The sequence below is a fragment of the Panthera leo genome, chromosome E2, assembly GCF_018350215.1.
Source record: "Panthera leo isolate Ple1 chromosome E2, P.leo_Ple1_pat1.1, whole genome shotgun sequence".
Classification (NCBI taxonomy): Eukaryota; Metazoa; Chordata; class Mammalia; order Carnivora; family Felidae; genus Panthera; species Panthera leo.
The window spans coordinates 16,577,764-16,598,305 of NC_056693.1; the positions used below are offsets into that span (position 1 = coordinate 16,577,764).

Here is a 20,542-nt window from a genome sequence, read left to right on the forward strand (position 1 = left end):
GAGTGGCTCATTTGGTTGTGTCCCACTTTGGCTCAGGTCATGATCTCAAGGTTTGTGAGTTTGAGCCCCACACAAGGCTCACTGCTGTCAGCACAGAGCCTGCTTTGTATCCTCTGTTTCCCCCCACCCCAAAAATAATTAAAAAAAAAAAAAAAAGAATCTTCCTTTCAACCAAAAGGCAATGCTCTAGTCTAACAGGCTGTGAGTCATGTTGTATTTTCCCACTCAAGGTGGACTTCTATCTTCATGGGATTAAGTTATCCATTTTCCAACACTGCCAGCACTGCAATGTTTCCCTCACTTTTCTCTCCCTAACTCTTCAGTCTAGGATGGACATCAGAATTGGATCTGCCTGTTTGAGGAATGTATTTCTCCACTTACATAGAAACTGAAGTTTATAGTAACCTCTAGCTCTGAATAAGGCTGTAGGCACAGACTGTTACATGCAGTTTTAATTGTTTTCCTTGTTGATTCATACTGCTTTTAAAGGATATGTGGGAAGATACAAGTTTAGGTATCCTATGGGAACCTTCAGAAGCTCTCCTAATTTCTTTCAATTCTTTCAAAATTATAGAGAGAAAATCCAGTGAAAATTGTGAGATCTAAAAAACTGACCCAAATATTTGGAAATTTCATATTTGATAAAGGTGGAATCTTTAATCAGTGAGAAATATATGGACCTTTAAAAAGGTGATGAACGGGATGCCTGGACGGCTCAGTCAGTTAAGTGTCCAACTCTTGATTTTGGCTTAGGTCATGATCTCACAGTCATGAAATCAAGCCCTGTGTTGGACTCCACACTGGGTATGCAGCCTGCTTAAGATTCTCTCTCCCTCTCCTTCTGCCCCTCCCTTGCCTGCACACAGGCTCTCTCTCAAAAAGAAATAAATAAAAAATAAAAATAAAATAAAAAGGTGATAATGGAGTAAGTAAAATGAAAAATGAAAAAAAATGGACTACTCCTCAGAATATATCAGATTAAGTTCCAGATGGAGGCCCTTGTGAAATGTAAAAATTTAAATCACGTAAGAGGAAACAATGCCTGGATTTTTCTAAAATTCAGGAGTTAGAGAAACTTATCTAGCCATGAGCCAAATCTATAGATATTAAAGGAAAGATGGATATTTAACCACAAAAAAAAATTGATTTTAATTGGGAAAGCACGGTTAGTAAAAGAAAAGATAAGTGACAACCTGGGAAAAGACATTTGGAACTTATATTACAGAGAAAGGGCTAACATAAATAAGATATAAGATGGCTTTAAAAGCAGAAAAAGAATACTCCTATAGAAAAATGGACAACAGAAATGACAGTTCAAAGAAAAACAAATGCAAATACACTAAAGTATATAAAGAGATGCTCAACTTTGCTCACTACAACAAAAATGTTAATTAAAATTACAATGAGACCAATATCAACGGAAAATACCCAAAAGTTTGCCAGTATATTCTTCTGGAAGATCCCTGAGAAAACCAGTAGTAAAATGTTGATTGAGTAAATGTACAATTTCAAAGGAAGGAATTTAGCAATAACTAGGAAATTATAGAAGCATTTTACCAGTGACCCCACTCCTAGTAATTCCTTTCAAAGATAAACTAGCAACATTTCAAAAAGATAAATGCTGTTGAACTTGGTTTTTTATTATCTTGTTGATTTTTCATTTCTTAATAATTTTTAGAATACTTCCACATTTTTTTGTATCCCTATAGACAATCATTATCTGCTAATCAATTTTTGGTTGCTTTTCAACAGTTACACTTTTTACTTTTTCCCCCAGTCTTGGTGAAGTGCCTACAATCTAAAGTAAATGTTGAATAGAAGTAGGGACATTACTCATTTTTCCTGATTTTTATTTATGGTCATACATTTTAAAACAATTCTGTTGAGATTTAATCCACACACCATACAATTCACATTTTTAAGTGTACAAATCAATGGTTTTTAGTATATTCACAGAATCCATTACCATAATCAATTTTAGAATACTTTCCTTATCCCTGCAATTGTTAGTCATCACTCCTCCAGACTATTTTCCAAAGCAGCTGCACCATTTTATATTCTCTTTATATTTAAATGTTATATTCTCACCAGTTGTATATGAGGGTTCTAATTTCTTCACATCCTTAACACTTATCTGTCTTTTCTATTCGAGCCATTCTAGTCAGTGTGAGTGATATTGCATTGTGGTTTTGATTTGTATTTTCCTGATGGCTAATGATGTTGAGGATCTTGTCACATGCTTAATAGTAATTTGTTTATCTTCGAAGAAATGCCTACCCAGATACTTTGGCGATTTTTAATTGGGTTGTTTAACTTTTTACTTTTAGACTGTAATATATCTATCTGCTGGACATAAGTCCCTCATCAGAAAAATGATTTGTAAGACTTTGGCCCATATTGTGTGTGGGCTGTCTTTGACTTTCTTGATGATGTTCTTTGAAGCACAAAAGTTTTTAATTTTGATGAAGTCCATTTATCTACTTTTTGTTTTGTTGCTTTTGGTATAGATAAATACAAATACCTATAATACATATACACTCATGTGCTTCCTTATAGTATATTTTAAAAGATGGAATAAACTGCAACACAGAAGAAAGTGACTACTTATAGGTAGAAAGTACAACAATGGAGGAAGAGATCAAATTAAACCTTCTTTTGCATATTTGACTTTGGGACCAAGTACTTTATATAATTATAGGACAAAATTAAAATTTTAAATTTTTAAAAATTAAATTAAATTTTAAAAGACAAAACTAAATTTTAAAAGAGCAATCTCTAAAAATTAAAAAGTGAAACAAACAAATGTGATTCCAATTTGTGGCATAGCCTCTCAAGAGGCACTATTCCAAATGACTCTAGAACACAGTAATTTGATTCCATATTCCTACTAGAATATACCCTAAAAAAACAAAAAGATTAAAATAAACAAAAAAACACCAAAAATAGAAAATTGGTTTCAGTAATCAAATCACTATTATTATTGAGTGCTCTTTATAAAGTGGGGAATAAAGAATCAGAATATTTTTTCCACACTTTATAAAGCAAGGAATAAAGAATTGTCCTTTTTCAGTTTCATGATCCCATCCAAGATACCACATTACATTAACTCATCATATCTCTAGGCTCCTTGGGATTGTGACAGTTTATTTTTTAATCTTTTCTCTTTTTTTAGTGTTTATTTTTGAGAGAGAGAGAATGAGCCCACAAGCAAGCGGGGGGGAGGGTGGGGGGGTGGGGGGGGTGGCGGGGGGAAGAGAAAGAATCCCAAGCAGGCTGCATGCTCAGCGGGAGCCGGATGTGGAGCTCCATCTCACAATGGTGAGATCATGACCTAAGCCGAAATCGACAGACACTCAAATGACTGAGTGGTTGTCACTGAGCCACCCAGGCGCCCCTATTTTTTAATCTTTTAAAAGATACGTATATATTAGCTTTGTAAAGCCATAGAAACAATGATCAACCCAGTAGCAATGAATATCCTAGCACCTAGAATATCATCTTAAAATACCATTTCCCATTAATATGAAGGAGGCCTGAGTTAGGAAATGTACAAGAGCCTAGAAGAGGGTAATAATGGCGTGTTGGCCCAATCAGCCCACTGCTTGATTTCTGGTTTTGTTTGCAATTTATTTCAATTAAATATAATTCAATACAACTCAATCACTTTGGATCCCTGCCATGAGACAAGTCCTATTTGGGGCATTATTCAGCCAGTAACCTCACAAACAAAGGGTAGAAATGCATAACAATAAAATAACACATATTAATATGAGTCTTCTACTTTTCCTTTTCTCTCAAATTTAACTCCAATAAATTCCATGTATCCATTTTTTCCCCCTAAACACACTATCAAGTTTATAAGAGGCCTTTTCATATAAAAGGTGAGGTTCTGATTTGAAACATTACCAGAAATCTGACAATTGCTTCTTAGAAACAGAGTAATAGCATTTCTCTTTCATGGGTGTTACAGGGAATTTGATTTCCATTAAGTGTGTGTTCAGAAGGTGTGTATGTGGGAGGTGTTTGCTTAAAAACTGCAGCTGGTACCTATTCTTTGTAACAATGAAATCATCTCTATCAGCATTCACTAAACTAGATACTAAATTTCACCTTTTAAATTTTTTTTTTTAATTTTTTTACGTTTGTTTATTTTGAGAGAGAAAGAGAGAAAGCATGAGCAGGGGAGGGGCAGAGGGAGAGGGAAAGAATCCCAAGCAGGCTCTGCACTGACAGTGTACTTACAATGCAGAGCCTGATGCAGGGCTTGAACTCATGAACCATGAGATCATGACCTGAGCTGAAATCAAGAGTCAGACAGTTGGGGCGCCTGGGTGGCTCAATCGGCTAAGCATCCGACTCTCCGTTTCTGCTCAGGTCATGATCTCGCGGTTTCATGAGTTTGGGCCCTACATTTGGGCTGTGCGCTGATGGCGCAGAGCCTGCTTGGGATTCTCTCTCTCCCTCCCTCCACCCCCCTCTCTGCCCCTCCCCTACTCATGCTGTCTCTGTCTCTCTCAAAATAAATAAACTTAAAAAAAAAAAAAGACACGTAACTGAGTGAGTCACCTGGGTGCCCCTCACCTTTTAAATTCCGCTCCTATTTGATATACCCATTGTCTGTTTTTGGAAATAAAGTTTCATTGGAACTCAGCCACATCCATTTGTTTATGTATTATATATGGTTGCTTTCACTCTACAACAAAGTTGAGTGGTTGCAACTGAGAAAGTATGACCCATAAACCTAAAAAACTAACTATATGATCCTTAGCAGAAAGTTTGTCAACTCCTGACAGAGAAGATCTACCAAAAAGCAAGAAAGCTATCAAAGGCTACTAAGATCAAGTCAAAAAGACCCATGAGCCAACCTGAATAGGCTCCAAATGGTCAAATATGACACAATACGAATTTAAGTATACATAAATAAAATAACTACAATAGATTGAAACTTTTAAGTGTATCAAAATCCATACCTTTATAATAATGGTAAAGAAGAAAATCAGTGGTCCCCAGAAGAGAATGCTAGCAAAACATCATTTCATTATCGTTCATTATTTCCTCATTTTGAAAACTGGTAAGTTAGGAGAAAAAAAAATCTGTCCTGCCTCCCTTGAGCAATCTGTACCTCAAGATAACCAAGAAGTTGATATGGAAAATTTTCACTTTCTATAATTATTCCAGTTAAAGAAAGAAGATACAATTAATGAATTAGACCATAACTATTTAGCAATCTCTAATGAAATAATAATAGAAAATATCACAAAAAGAGGCAGACATTATGTGCCTCTTCGTGGAAATATACATTAGCATCAGTGAAATCATTTTGCCAAAGAGGTGGGGAAGAGGGTGGAAGGAAGCCTCTAGATACAACTTCTTGATTGAGCCTCTAGATACAACTTCTAAGAAATACATAAAAACACGTTAATGATGACAAATTGTGGGAAATTTTACTGGACAATCACCCAGTTTCTTCAAAAAATTCATTGCAAGGAAAGAGACAAAGAATGAGAAACTAAAGATTTTAAAAAAGACTATTAAAAGACTTATGAATCATCACAATGCATGGATCCTATTTGGGCCCAGATTCAAAGAAATCTTAAAAACAAAGTTATCTGCCCTGTGGGGAAATCTAAACTCTAACTGGATATCTGATATTAAGGAAATATTATTATTTTTTCAGTGAGGATAATGGTATTTGATTATATTTTTAAAAGGCTATCATTTATGGGGCACCTGGATGGCTCAATCAGTTAAGCATCCGATTTTGGCTCAGGTCATGATCTCATGGTTCATGGGTTCGAACCCCACATCAAACTCTGTGCTGACAGTTCAGAGCATGGAGTCTGCTTCTGATTCTGTGTCTCCCTCTCTCTCTCTGCCCTCTACCACTCACGCTCTGTCTCTCTCAAAAATAAATAAACATTAAAACAATTTTTTTAATAAATAAAAGACTATCATTTATACACACATTTATGAATAGAATGATACTTCTGGTATGTACTTCAAAATACTTCAAAATAATCCTAGGTGGGTAGATTAAAGACAACTGGTCATGAGTCAATCACTACAGAAGCCTAGCAAAGTGGTACATAGAGGTTCATTGCTATTTTTTTTTTTTAACGTTTGTTTATTTTTGAGACAGAGAGAGACAGAGCATGAACAAGGGAGGGGCAGAGAGAGAGGGAGACACAGAATCGGAAGCAGGCTCCAGGCTCCGAGCCATCAGCCCAGAGCGCGACGCGGGGCTTGAACTCACGGACCGCGAGATCGTGACCTGAGTTGAAGTCAGACACTTAACCGACTGAGCCACCCAGGCGCCCCGGTTCATTGCTATTTTATCTATTTTTGTACATGTTTGAATTTTTCACAATGAAAAGTTAAAGAAAATGCTGGTCAGGACTTAGCAAATTGATTTTACCACACACAAAAATCAGGTTAACAACCCCATAGTTTGAAAAACCCTACAATAGCATATTAATAATTTCCTTAAACTTTCCAACAACCAGCAAAATACCTTGACTGAAACACAAAATCAGAAAATATTGGTTAGAAAAGTGACAATATAGCCTTTATGAGGGAAAACATAGCAAAAACTATTAAAATTTAAAGTCCACATAAAACTCATCCAAGAAATTAGCATTCATCCTACCAATAAACTCATTGATAAGCTAAATGTTATATATTCAAGGAAAGTTATCCCACCATTGTTTATAATAGTGAAAGACTGATAGCCATCTGAAAGTACAGAGAATTCCTTTGGCAGTCAGTACTCAAGAAACTAGTCACACTGGCTGCCTCTGAAATAGGAAAAGTATGAGACTAGAGGCAAGGCTGGAAGGAGGAATTCACTGTATACTCTTCTGAACCTTTTAAATACTTAAACAATAAAAAATAAAATTGAGGGGCACCTGGCTGGGTCAGTGGGTGGAGCACATGACTCTTAATTTCAGGGTCGTGAGTTCAGGCACTACACTGGGCCTGGAGCTTACTTTAAAAACACACATACATAAAAAAAAAACAAGAAAATTGAAAAATAAATACTCAAAATCAAGGCTTTTGAATTTTACTCAGAGATGTGTTCTAGTCCTTAAAAAATCTTAGAAAAAGACTAAGTATAAAAATGGAATTGAAATATTTATCAGGTGAATAAATGTACCTTAGGTCAAAAGGAGCAAAATGGAGTGGAATAACTTCTTTGGATCCATTCCTTCTGGCCCCATTATTCTATGGAATAGCCAAGCCTAAAGACCAGAACACTAAAAGGATCCCTTTTATGGAGTTTCAAAAGAAAAAAAGCAAAAATTCCCACACCATGAAAAAACAGAAAACACTTCAGAGACGAAAGAATGATTTACCTTGGATAAAACTCTCAGTTGTCCAATAGTGGCTCTTCCTTTAGTCTCTGGTGACCCGTGTAAGTTAACTTACAAAGTTAAGACAAAGCCATTAATTGGTAAGGAATAAAGAATATTGAGACACCAAGTCTTTCTTTCTTTCTTCGTTTTTTTCCAATTTTTATTTAAATTCTAGTTAGTTAACAGTGCAATACTGGTTTCAGGAGTAGAATTCAGTGATTTATCACTTGCATATAACACCCAGTGCTCATCATAATAAGAGCCCTCCTAACTACCCATCACCCATCTAGCCCATCTCCCCCCCCCCCCCCCCCCTTCCCTCCATCAATCCTCAGTTTGTTCTCTATCTTTAAGAGTCTCTTATGGTTAGGGCGCTTGGGTGGCTCAGTCAGTTGAGCGGCCAACTTTGGCTCAGGTCATGGTCTCACATCTCCTGGGTTCGGGTCCCATGTGTTCGGGTCCCGTGTCAGGCTCTGTGTTGACAGCTCGGAGCCTACTTCGAATTCTGTGTCTCCCTCTCTCTGTCCCTCCCCCACTCACACTGTGTCTCCCCCTCTCTGTGTCTTCTCAAAATAATTAACATCAAAAAAAATTTGTTTAAGTATCTTATGGTTTGTTTCCCTCTCTCTCTCCCCCCTCCCATATGTTCATCTGTTCCTTAAATTCCACATATGAGTAAAATCATATGCTATTTGTCTTTCTCTGACTGACTTATTTTGCTTAGCATGATACATTCTAGCTCCATCCACGTCGTTGCAAATGGCAAGAGTTCATTCTTTTTTATGGCTGAGTAATATTCCCTTATATATATACCACATCTTCTTTATCCATTCATCTGTTGGTGGACATTTGAGGACATCAAGCCTTTCTTTGAGCCCAGACTGACTTGTTAGAAACAAGCAACTACTTCCACCGCCTCCATTTACTCAGAAGTAAACATTCAAAGGAAGGTTAGAAAGAGACTGAGAACCAGAAAGTCAGAGAGTACCACAGAGTGAAGGTCGAGAATTCCCACAGGTCTCCCCAGGTGATTTCCTGAGGGAAGTGATTGGAATCTTACAACCCTGGCTTTTTTCTCAGCCTTCCCCCGCCCCAACCTGGGACTATTTCTGGTTCTTAAAGTCTCAATCTGAGATCAGGTTTGTGACTTAAAAGATAAATTTATCTGGAATCTTTAATCTGGGACTCATCTTTCTAAGTTCCCAAATCAGGCAGGGACATTTCCAGGGAACTTGGGCCCCCATGGCTACAAGGAGAGGGAGCAGCTGTTAATGGCTGACTCTAGCTGGTCTTAAGAGTTAACTTCCTTCAAGTTAACACACTCCTTGCTTGCTGACTCAAGGCCCCTGATCTGTGACAGAACTAATTTGCTTCCTTTGAGATATGCAGACCACTGACCTTCAGGAATAAAGGACCAGAATGTTCCCAGGCCACAGAGGCAAGTCTGTTTGAAGCTCTCTTAGCTTTCTGATTAGCCCAGCAATCTTTTAGCAAAATGTTTTTCTCGTTTAAGGTCACACAAATGACTTTACTGACCTCCCTCTGTGCATCTGTAGACCTTGCCCTCCTTTTCAGAAAGAACAGAGTACTCTTGCACAACCCCCAGGTACCAAGGAACAAGACTTTCTTGCACAACCCGCCCAAACTCAGAGTACCAAAGAACCAGAACTTCTTGCACAACCTCCAAGCACTGAGATAACTCTATAGCTGGCATCAACAAGTCTACACATAATCCAGAAATGTCACAGACCACTGCACTCCCTTACTGATTAAACCCCTTTAAAATTCTCTGGGCCGGGGGTGCCTGGGTGGCTCAGTTGGTTAAGTGTCCGACTTCAGCTCAGGTCATGATCTCGCAGTTTGTGGGTTTGAGCCCCCTGTGGGATTCTGTGCTGACAGCCCAGAGCCTGGAGCCTGCTTCGATTTTGTGTCTCCCCCTCTCTCTGCCCCTCCCCCATTCACACTCTGTGTGTGTGCGTCTCTCTCTCTCGCAAAAATAAACATTAAATTTTTTAAAAAAAATCTCTGGGCCAAAGATAAACAAGAAAACAAAAACAAAAAGACAAAAAACTAAATAAAAATGTCCGGGCCAGGGAAAAACCAGAGAGCTGGCCTTTGGACAAGAGTTGGCCTACCCAGCTAGCTGACCCGCCTCTTGAATAAAGCTCATATTCCTTTTCAATCAAAACTCATCTCTTGTATTGGCCTTTCCAGCTGGTAGCCCAGCTTGGATTTCCGCAATGCAGCAAGCCACAGAGACCCCACAGCCACAAGCTTCCAGAAACTGTCGAACCTCCAAATAGCCTCAGTGTGAGCATATCTCTATCGATGCCTGCCCGCAATCGGCTCCCGGCTAGGCACAGCTGAGAGGGAATAGACACATAAAAAAGCAACGACATAATTAAAGGAGGAGTCAATCTCACAGCTTCGCACAAGTACGCTCACAGCTGGAGACACAATCAACACTCCTTCAAGTGGTCACACATAACCATGCAGTCTCACAGGCACATTACGTCACATACTCACACACATACACTGACGTGTTAAGGCCTAGGGCTCCACACACGCCGGTCTCCGACGCCGGGCTCTGACACGCCTCACCTTCAGCTTCCCCAGCGTCAGGCTCACGTCCCCCAGTCCCGGAAGAAACCAATGGCCTCGGTCGCTGCGCTGTTCCACTCGCTCCAGCACTACGGAGCTGACCACCTTAGAAGGAAGTGACGTTACACCCGGAGGCCTCCAGAACGCGACAGACCCCACAACCCGAGTAATCCTCCCCGGGCTCCTAACGACAACCTGCTGCTCCTCCGCTCACTACCGACGAACCACGCAACCTGACAGTCCCAGTTTCCCACCGGGGTCACTCGCAATCGCAATCCCGGTTGCTTCCGGCTAAACGCCGGAAGTTTATTTCCGCCCCGAGGGCTTCTGGGACTTGTAGTGTGGCCTAAAATCCCCCCCCCTCCCCCCCACCCCCCCGGAGAGCTGATCGGGACAGTCTTGAACCCTCAGCCGCAGCTTGAGCTTTGCTGCGGGAGGTGACCCCGCAGAGTTTGGAAGACCCGCGGTTGGAGGACACGATAGAGCGGAGTCTGTAGAGGCTAAACATGAGGAATACTTGGGCCCTAATGGCAGTCAGGCTTGTGGGGAAGGAGAGGAAGAGTGATGGTGTGAGTGCGTTGGCTTCAGTTTATGACCTCTGTGATTATGCTGCTGTGCCCGAGACTGTATTTTACGGTTAAAAAAAAAAAATGTTGAATGTTTAAAGTACAGTTTTTGAATGTAGCATAAAAAACTGCCCAAATCAGCTGGGTAAATTTTCAGAGATTTCTCAGACCGTATAACTAGCACCCCAGAAGTCCCCTACCTGCCTCCTGTAAAGTCTCCATCATCTAACTTACAATGTAGATTAGTTGTGCCTGATTTTGAAGCTTACATAAATGTTATCATATTGTATGTACACTCTTTTCCCCCTTTGGTCTGACTTCTTTCCGCCAATTATTGTTTGTGAGTTTAATCAATAAAGTTAGTTCATTCTCATTGTTGATGGTATTTGGCTTGTTTTCAGCTTGGGGCTACTAAGAATAGTGCTCCATAAACATTCTTGTTTGTAGTCTTTTGCTGTGTATATGTGTCATCTTGGTTACATATATTTTTAGGAGGAGAGTTGCTAGGTCATAGGTTACATATATGTTTAGCTTTAGTAGGTATTGCCAAATGGTGTTCCCAGGTGGTTTCCCAATTGGAATTCCACCAGCTCTGTCTTGTAGTACTAATTGTTCTGCCTTTTAACATACTTAATATTGTATGCCTTTTCCTATTTAAACTTTCTGGTGGATGTATGGTTGTTTTCCTTTGAATTCCCCTGATGTGTACATTTGTATACCTTCCATAACAGGCAAAGATACCCAATCAACTTTAGCATTTATTGTGGACAAACAGGAGCAGCAAGAAGATTTATGTCCCCTTGCAGAGGTGTGTGTTGTATGTATTGGTGTTGATCCAATGCTTTCAATATTGCCTCTTTCCAAACCTTATAAGGACAAATAGGACTGGAGTAAAGGCAAAGGTCCGTTCTTCCTGAAGAGCGACCCAAGGCCACATGCACTAGTCAAAGTATGTTGGGAACTTGACAGTGACCAAGGTTGCCAAATATTTGAAGCCCTTTTGGACATTGGAACATAAGTTACTGTGATTCCAGGAGTTTTTTTTAAGCCCCTTTGGCTTATATCAAGGTATTAGTTGGCCTGAGTTCTCATTTAATGGATCCAGAGAAAAATTTACTTCCAAGCTCATTTTTGTTGGCAGATTTCAGTTCCTTGTGTTGTAGGACTGAAGTCCCTATTTCAGTACTGGCTGTCAGCTGGGGACCACTCTCTGATATTTTCCAAATGTCCCCCACAGGCAATTCACAATGAATGTTCGCTTTCTTTCAGGTCAGCTAGAACACATCTCTGAATTCTTTTCTGCTTAGTAGACAGAGAAAACACTGCTTTTAAAGGGCTCATATTAGATTTGGTTCAGCCAACCCAAATAAACTATCTTAAGGTTTCTGATTAGTCACTTTAAATACATTCAAAATCTCTTTTGCCATGTATTATAACATTATCACAGGAATAACATCAGGGGGCTGTATATCATGGGTGACTTCTTAGAATTCTACCTACTGCAGCTATGGTAATCAGAACAGTGTTATATTTGTACAAGGATAAAACACAGACAAAGGAAATGCAATAGAAAATAAAAAAATAGTCACTTTAAAAAAAAATTCCACATCAGTTCAGTGGAGGAAGGATGGGGATGGTCTTTTCAGTATATAGTGCTGGAACAATTAGACATCCACAAGGGAAAAAAAAAGAATCTTTATCCTCACCTTACATAGTACACAAAATTAATGCAAGATTTTCTTTGACAAAATGCCTAATGTGAAATTTTCACTTAAATGTAAAAATTAAGATAACTTTAAAAGAATACATATGTAGAAAAATACCTTCATGTTGTTGGGGGAAAGATTTATTAAACAGAACGTAAAAAGTACAAGCCATAAAAGAAAAAGTAGGACTTCATTAAAATTAAGAAATGTAGGGGTGCCTGGGCGGCTCAGTCGGTTAAGCGTCTGACTTCGGCTCAGGTCATGATCTCACCATTCATGGGTTCAAGCCCCGTGTCAGGCTCTGTGGTGACAGCTCAGAGCCTGAAGCCTGCTTCGGATTCTGTGTCTCCCTCTCTCTTTGCCCCTCCCCTGCCTGTGCTCTGTCTTTCTCTCAAAAATAAACATTAAAAATGAAAAAAAAAACACAAAATAATAAAATTAAGAAATGTCATTAAAAGACACTATGAAGACAGTGAAAATATTTGAAAGGGTTCTTTGTAATACATTATAGACTTCTATCATAAATTTAAAAAAGACCTCCTACAATTCAGTAAGAAAAAGGTGACAAGCAACCCAATAAAAGTGGGCAACAGGTTTGCACAGACATTCACCAAAGTGTGTATTTAAATGGCATAGGAAGATGCTGAAAGTCAGTACTTATCAGAGAAATGCAAATTAAAACTGCAATGTAATTCTACTACATACCAATAAAACAGTTAAAATTGAAAAAACAGTATCAATTGTTGATGAGGATGTGAACCAAACAGAATTCTCATACATTGCCAGCAGGAATGCAAAATGGGATAGCCACTTTGCAAAACTGGCAGCATGTGGAAGGCAGGAAGCCACAAAGATGTTTACAGCCTTGATGTATTAGGGTTCTCCAGCAAAACAGAACCAACAGGAGACCATATATGTATGTATTCCATCAACTTAGAATCTTATGCCCCCAAAATATCTTCCAAAAATTAAGACAAAATACTTATTTTGACAAACTGAGATAATTGACTGGCAGGATACCTGAACTAAATAGATGCTAAAGGAAAAAAATTTTAAGTTTATTTCTTTAAGCAATCTTCACACCAAATGTGGGGTGGAACTCATCACCGCGTGATCAAGAACTGCATGCTTCATTGACTGAGCCAGCCACGAAGCCCAAAGGAAATTTTTGATGTAGAAAGAAAATTATACCAGATGGATCAACACTTTTAACTTTTTTTTTATTTTTCTAAATAAACTTCTTGTTTATTTATTTATTTATTTATTTATTTAGAGAGGGTGCACAGGAGGGGGAGGGGCAGAGGATCTTAAGCAGGCTCCACACTCAGCATAGAGCCCTCAGCAGAAGCTCAAACGACTGAGCCTATCCAGGTGCCCCAGGATGGATCAACACTTTTAAAAATAACCTTTTGGGGGCACCTGGGTGGCTCAGTTGGTTAAGCATCCAACTCTTAATCTCAGCTCTGGTCATGATCTCACAATTCATCAGATGGAGCTCTGCATCAGGCTCTGCATTGCACTGACAACATGAACCGACTTAGGATTCTCTCTCCCCCTCTGCTCCTCTCCTCTGTGCTCTTTCTCTCTCAAAGTAAATAAACTAAAAAATATTATATTAAAAAAAGAACCTTTTGGACTTTATGTAAACTATGTAAACTATAGAAATATTATTCAACTTCTTTGGAATGAACAATCATCTAGATTTTACTGAATAGACTTGTGAATTAAAATTACTGTTTTATTCAGGATGTCACACAAATATTCATAACTGATATCAGAAGTTTTGTCTTGCCCTTCAACTGTAAAATCAATGCTATGCAAGAGTCATAGAATTAAATGTCAAGCTTCCATGTTTAAATAAACTATGAGAAGCTCCTCAAAATTTTGGGAATTTTGCTTATAAAAAAGATCAGGTACTAGACATGTCTCCTGAGGCAAGGGAAACAAAAGCAAAAATAGACTATTGGGACTTCACATCAACATAAAAACCTTCTGCACAGTGAAGGAAACAATCAACAAGACTAAAAGGCAAGTTTGGGAATGGGAGAAGGTACTTGCAAATAAGATATCTGATAAAGGGTTAGTATCCAAAATATAAAAAGAACTTATAAAACTCAACACCCAAATAACAAATAATCCAATTAAAAACTGAGCAGAAGGGGCGCCTGGGTGGCTCAGTCGGTTAAGCGTCTGACTTCAGCTCAGGTCACCATCTCGCGGTCTGTGAGTTCGAGCCCCGCGTCGGGCTCTGGGCTGATGGCTCAGAGCCTGGAGCCTGCTTCCGATTCTGTGTCTCCCTCTCTCTCTGCCCCTCCCCTGTTCATGCTCTGTCTCTCTCTGTCTCAAAAATAAATAAAACATTAAAAAAAATTAAAAAAAATAAAAATAAAAAGAATAAAAACTGAGCAGAAGACATGAATAGACATTTTTCCAAAGAAGGCATACAGATGGCCAACAGACACATAGAAAGGTGCTCAACATCACTCATGATTAGGGAAATGCAAATCAAAACTACAATGAGATATCACCTCATACCTGTAAGATGGCTAAAATCAACAACACATGAAACAACACGTGTTGGAAAAGATGCGGAGAAAGGGGAACCCTCTTATACTGTGGAAATGCTAACTTGTGCAGCCACTCTGGAAAACAGTAGGGAGTTCTCAAAAAGTTAAAAATAGAACCACTCTATGACCCAGCAATTGCACAAGGAGGTATATACCCAAGGAACATAAAAATACTAATTCAAAAGGCTACATGTACCCCTACCTTTATAGTAGTATTATCTATAATAGCCAAATTATGGAAACAGTCCAAGTGTCCATCAACTGATGGATAAAGAAGAGGTGGTATGTATATATACACAATGGAATATTACTCATACATAATAATGAATGAAATTTGACCACTTGCAATGATGTGGATAGAGCTAGAGAGTATTAAGCTAAGTGAGATAAGTCAGTCAGAGAAAGACAAATACCATATGATCTCACTCATGTAGAATTTAAGAAACAAAACAAATTAGGATGGGGGGAAAAGACAGAGGCAAACCGAGGAACAGACTCTTAACTATAGAGAGCACACTGATGGTTACCAGAGGGAAGGTATTGGGGGGATGAGTGCACTTAATGGAGATTAAGGATTGCATTCATTGTGATGAACAGCAGGTGGGTTGAAGGTAAGTGTTGAATCACTAAATTGTACACCTGAAGCTAATATTACACTGTATGTTAACTAACTGGAATTAAAATTAAAACTTCAAAAAAAGGTCAGGTGATGTTTTTTAGCAATGAGTAATTTATTCATTTAGTTTTACTGGACTACTAAGTGCTTATATTTCTCTTGACTGAGCTCTGGAGACTTTTTGAAGAATATCATGCATTTTATTTTTTCAAAATTATTAGCAAAACAAAGGATGGATATATATATATATATATATATATATATATATATATATATATATATATAACCCATAAACTCTCTAGCTTGTAGTAACATCAATTTCTAAGTCATAATGCTTATCTTTTTTTGACCAAAATCTCTACATTGTTAATTTTTCAAGAGACATCATTCTGAAAGGTTGCATTGTAACACCTCACTTTCACAAAATACCTACATTTGCACCTGTTTTTGCTAACAGAAAGAAATACAAAGAGGATATTCACTTTTACAAAAAAAAAAAAAAAAAAAAAAAAAAAAAAAAAAAAAAGCTGTCACCATACTAATATAGGTCTTTCCTAAAAAGCAAAGTGGCATATGGTGAACTTTGGAAAGCAGGGGATACTCTTTGCTTTATATCAGTTCAGTCTGCAAAAGGTTTCATAGGGACACCACTTTTGTTCCTTTTTTTTTTGGGGGGGGGGTAGGGGAACACTGTACTTTTGAATAGCAGGGGAAACCTGTACTCTATTTCAATTATTTTCACAAATGCATTCCATTGTCTTTAGCTATTTCTGTGTTTTTTCAGAGTTTCTTAAAAATATAGATTATAAAAGTTTCTAGCATTCTAGTACATGCATCAATGTAATTTTCTTCCATGTACTTTTGTCAAACAACATTTTCTATACAGAATACCCACTATTATTTATTCCTAGAGCAATTGTAACTTGTGTTGATTTTATCCTTAACAAAAGGGTGATGTCAATAAGAATCAAGTCAGTATTCAGATAGGTAGCTACCCTATGTGTTCTCTTATCAGTCAGATAATGTGTTCTGTATTATACATTTGGTAATAAACCTCTTCTCATTATGCCGTGACAGTTGTGATCTCAACCACCCCATACCCATTTATATACACTTTCTCTCTGATATGAATGTCATGATCAGCATAAAGATTGAGTTCTGCAGGAAGAGCTTACTACATCTTAACATCTTTATTTGATTTTGTTTTTTTTCTTCCCAATATGGAGTATCTGTTAGTGAGTAAAGTGTACATTATGGTTCAGTGTCGAAGACTCTTAAGTCTAAAGTTCTTTTTTGGCCAGCAAAAGAGCAGATGCAGGATTAAAGCGAGACATGGCTAATGTCCAGGAAAAGACGAGAGCCCCGAATAAGGGTCCATGACCCATATTTATTCAGATCAGAAGGCTTACAAAGGTGATGGGCGTGTACAAAGAGACAAACTGTAAACATTAACTTGAGGCTGTGAGGGGGAAAGGGAGGTTTTGAAGATATACCGTGTTTGGGGTTTGGGTCAATATAAAACAAAATCCTGGCACCAGGCAGATGGGTAGATGGTTGTTAACGGCAGACAGGAAGGTGCCATGCCTGTTTATCTTTGCCAGCCTGCGGGGGATGAGACAGATAGGAGAAATAGCCTCAGGGTTAACAAGACACCTTTTCTTTTGTTAACCATCTCTGCTCTGGGCTGCTTTGCCTGCAGCGCAGTGGTCCATAGTTCAATTCACCAATTTACCTAACCTGGCCCTATTCTCCCGTGAAAGCAGCTTTTCTGCTATAGAACTAAATTGGGGGTGCTTTCACCCTGAATATATTTGATCTTGTTTATTTTACATACCTATGTATGGGGCCCCTTTGCACCATTCCTATTTTAGGCCTTTGCCTCTCCCTCTCTATTTTGGGGGTTCCCTGCACCCCCTTTCTATTTTAGGGTGCATTTGCACCTCCCTATTTCTGGCACCTTTGCGCCTCCCTATTCTCAGGGTGCCTTTGCATCCCATATTCTTGGGGTGCCAATCTGGTTTACCCAAACTCAGGTGTGAGCATCTTATGACTTTGTATTTCTTTATGCCTTGCTAACCCATTGGTGTAAGCCCAGGGGATCCCTAAGCTTATCCCCCACAGCTCAACACCATTCCATAAATAAAATAGATGAAGATAATAGTGACTAACATTCACTAAACAATTCACTAGTTATATTCATGCATTCATAATTCATTTACTCATTACATACCAATGACAGTTATGTAAGCATCTCAATTTTGCCATACTTGAAGCAAAACATATACGATTGAAAGCAATATATATATAACGTGTGTGGAGTTGCATTTAAAAAGGCTCTTGAGGGGCGCCTGGGTGGCTCAGTCGGTTGAGGGACCAACTTCGGCTCAGGTCATGATCTTGCAGTTTGTGAGTTTGAGCCCTGCATAGGGCTCTGTGCTGACGGCTCAGAGCCTGGAGCTTGCCTTGGATTCTGTGTCTCCCTCTCTCTGCCCCTTCCCCGCTCATGCTCTGTCTCTCTCTGTCTCTCAAAAATGAATAAATGTTAAAAAAATTTTTAAAAAGGCTCTTGAGGGGCATGTGCATAGCTCAGTCAGTTGAGCATCTCAGTTCAGCTCAGGTCATGATCTCGTGGTTCATGGATTCGAGCCCTGCATTGGGCTCTGTGCTGGCAGCTCAGAGCCTGGAGCCTGCTTCAGATTCTGTGTCTCCCTCTCTCTGCCTTCCCCTTCTCACACTCTGTATCTCTCTCTCTCTCTTTCTCTCTCTCTCAAAAATAAATAAAACACTTAAAAAATGTTTTTAAAAAGGCTCTCGAATGAAACTGCCAACAGTGGTAACTTTAGGGGAGAAACTAGAGGAAGGGAAATAGTCAAAGGGGAGTTTAGCTTATCTGTAATATTTAAAATTTTCGTAAGTATAAGACATTCACAGATTGTTTCAGAAATAAAAAATAAAGCAGACAAGTATACGAAATGCAAACAGGATGTTGAAAGGAGCATTGTTTATAAAGACAAAATTTAGAAGGCAAACATTTTATCAATAGACTAGTAAAATAATAGTAGAGCCACACAGATAAACATCAGCTATATTCAGATAAGGATAATGATATACTATTTACTGACTTGGAAAACTGTTCATGCTATGCTCTACCATAGGAAAGGCAATTTGTGAAAAGGAGTTTCTTTTAAAATTTTCTGAAAGAATTTGCTTTGAAAATTTTGAGAGTGGTTATTATAATAGTTTCTTTTGTGCTCTTTGAAATTTTCTGAAAAAATTACAATAAAATGTTAATATTAAAAGTAACTCTTCAAAAAAAAGTAACTCTTCAAAAAGGCAGTACAGTTCTATTTGTATTAAAATATATAAAAATAAAAATAATGAAGAAAAGAAGGTACAGGTATAATTACAGATATATAAGTATGTATATAGATACACATATATAAACATATGCAAATGAATGATAAATCATTGCCCTGAAACTTAAGCTTATATATATATATATTTTTTAAAGCTTATATAAATAAGACTGTACCACCAAAACAGCAGGAAAAGCAACTGGAAAGAATAAGTAGTGATGGGTTCAAAATCTTGGAGAAAAATAAGTCAGCCCAGAACTGTAAGCACAATTAACAATTTTAATAATCAGTAAATATACATAAGACAAAAAAATACCTAGAATTATTTTAGGAAAAGTAAAATAAAATTCTAGGATTATTCTGTAATAAATTGTCTGGTATTTAAGGTTGACATGCACCAAAGTTTTCATTTTCTTCATTCAAATTAAGTAAGTAAGTGAACTGTTGATGGTTTTCTAATATTTACTATATCCTTGGGCAATTTCAGCTGTCAATACCAAATAAAGGGCTCCTCATATTAATTACAGGATCTAATCAGCATGAAGTCCTAACTCAAATTAAGTGAATGCCTTTCCAACAGATTATTTTCAGAGCTTCTTACCACCATGACCATTTCTACGTTGATTGAGATTTAAACTACGTACAAAAACCTTCCCACATTCTTTGCATTCATAAAGTTTCTCACCCTTGTGAATTCTCTGATGTTGAGAAAGGTCTGAAGAATGATAAAATGCCTTTCTACATTCCTTACATTCAAAGGGTTTCTCACCAGTATGAATCCTCTGATGCCAGATAATGGCAGAGCTACTACTAAAGGTTTTCCCACATTCCTTACACTCATAGGGTTTCTCAATCATATGAAGTCCCCAATGTTGATGAAGGTCTGAAAGTGATAAAAGGCCTTTCCACATTCTTTACAGACATATGGTTTTTCACCAGTGTGAATTCTCTGATGTTCTGTAAGTATAGAACTGTTACAAAAGGTCTCTCCACGTGCCATACAAACATAGCGCTTCTCACCTGTGTGAATTCTCTGATGTTCTGTAAATTTTGAACTGCTACAAAAGGTCTTTCCACAGTCTTTACATATATAGGGTTTTTCACCAGTATGAACTCTCTTATGTCGATTAAGGGTTGAGCTACTTCCAAATGTCTTAGCACAATTTTTACATTCATAGGGTTTCTCACCACTACAAATTCTATGCTGTATAAAAAAATACGATGCACTCTTAAAGGCCTTGCTACATTCCTTACATTCATAGGGTTTTTCACCAGTCTGGATTCTCTGATGTCTTTTAAGATCCAAGGAATAATGAAAGGCTTTGCCACATTCTTTACATATATAAGGTTTCTCACCAGTGTGAACTCTCTGATGTTCTATAAGTATTGAATTGCTATGAAAGGCTTTTCCACACTTCTTACATATATATGGTTTCTACCAGCGTGAATTCTCTGATGCAGAGTAATGGCTGGTTTGCTACTAAAGGCTTTTCCATATAACATACATTGATAAGTTTTCTCATTGGCAAGAAGTATCTGATGATAAATAAGGTCTGAGGAATGATTAAAAAAAAAATCCCACTTTCCTTAGCTAGACAGGGTTCCTCACATGTGTAAACTCTCTGATGTGATAGAAATATAGAAAGGCTTTTCCACATTCTTTACCCTCATAGATTTTCTCCTCAGTATGAATGCTCTGGTGGACACAGTCTAAGACTCTACCACATTCCTTATGTTCACAGTTTTCATTAATAAACATGATCTGATGCTGAAAATGT

General features: G+C 38.1%; 1 protein-coding gene and 1 pseudogene across 2 annotated transcripts in view; both read right to left on the reverse strand.

Moving 5' to 3' along the window:
* LOC122208713 (zinc finger protein 420) overlaps positions 1–10,105 on the reverse strand; it is a 122,350-nt gene extending 112,245 nt beyond the window's left edge. For both annotated transcript variants that reach the window (XM_042920079.1, XM_042920078.1), the window contains exon 1: positions 9,954–10,105. The gene's annotated coding sequence lies outside the window, so the exon portion shown is untranslated. The remainder of the gene's footprint in view (positions 1–9,953) is intronic.
* A 9,039-nt stretch (positions 10,106–19,144) lies between these two features.
* LOC122207716 lies at positions 19,145–20,267 on the reverse strand (annotated as a pseudogene).
* Between the last annotated feature and the right edge of the window lie 275 nt (positions 20,268–20,542).